The 1247-nt window shown below is 40.5% G+C and overlaps 1 non-coding gene across 1 annotated transcript; it reads left to right on the forward strand.

Annotated features, from left to right (window-relative positions):
- Positions 1-926: 926 nt before the first annotated feature.
- Positions 927-1008, forward strand: TRNAS-UGA (transfer RNA serine (anticodon UGA)). The gene has a single exon. It is a non-coding gene; the product is annotated as a tRNA-Ser (tRNA).
- Positions 1009-1247: the final 239 nt, after the last annotated feature.

Consider the following 1247-nt stretch of genomic DNA (forward strand, 5'->3'; position numbering starts at 1 on the left):
TTTTATTTACCTGTTTTCTACTGTACTGGGAGGCATAAGGGCATACACAGAGCAGATCATTAAAGAAAATTGATTAAATACGCAATTCACTATCAAATCTAGTGATGAAGTGCAAAAAGTGCAACACTGTAGTGAAAATTAATAAAATGTAGGTGCAATCAAGAATAACGTTAAATTAAGGATAAAAGACGGCACTTAAAAAACAATAAATGTGGAAATCAATCAATAGACTAAAAATATTCAATTTAAATACACAATTCACAAGTCTGCTTGCAAGGCAGTGGCTATCATTGGAGAAGCAGGTGCATTGCCACTGAGTCCTGGAGTGCCAGGAGCCCCCTGCAGCACAACTATCGCTGCCTTTCTTTACAAAAGGGGCAGGACCCAGAGACTCCAAAGTTTGGAGCGATGGCCAGACATGTTAGAGAAAGGGTGAAAGAGCCACACGTCGCAAACAGCTAGTCAGCAGCAAACATTAGTGCAGTGACTGCTGGTGCATTCTGGACCAGTTATGAGGAGCAGTGTTTGCTGATCAATTTCTGTTGTTGTTTGATGCATTTACTCTTTGATAGGTCTCACATTTAGTGTAGATGAGAGCCTCTGAATAACTAACCTTGTAATATCTCACAATTGTAGCCCATTGTGGTCAGCCCTCATCCTACCACTTCAGAAATCCTTGCCATAAAGTTTTAGAGGGGGCCCTGACTTCAAATTATTTAGCACGGGGGGCTCTGAGAAATAGCAATTGAAGACCACTCATATAAGACGAAGCTGAATTTAGTTCTCACACAAAAAACGCGTATGATATTTCCTTTGGTAATAGTGAAAGTTCGTACTAGAAACACTCATACATCACCGATCTCTTGCCAGTCACAGCACTTCATATTGAAACGAAAATGTGAGGGTGATGAAGAGGTCACGACAAGGTAGTCGTGGCCGAGCGGTTAAGGCGATGGACTTGAAATCCATTGGGGTTTCCCCGCGTAGGTTCGAATCCTGCCGACTACGTCATACATTTAGCAAAAGGTTTCAAATATCTTTGATAAATTTATTTACTAACATAACCTTTATATTTATGTTATTACATTATTTAGCTCAGGGTCGTTCTTATATGTCAGAGAGAAGAAAGGGTTACTACTGTAGAGAACGTATTACTGATTAAACAATACTTTTGACGTTCATCTAAGCAGACAAGCAATGCATCGCATCGCACACATCAGCCGATTTCCTGCGGTCCACAGTTAAGC

This window comes from Pleurodeles waltl, chromosome 12 (genome assembly GCF_031143425.1).
Source record: "Pleurodeles waltl isolate 20211129_DDA chromosome 12, aPleWal1.hap1.20221129, whole genome shotgun sequence".
Lineage (NCBI taxonomy): Eukaryota > Metazoa > Chordata > Amphibia > Caudata > Salamandridae > Pleurodeles > Pleurodeles waltl.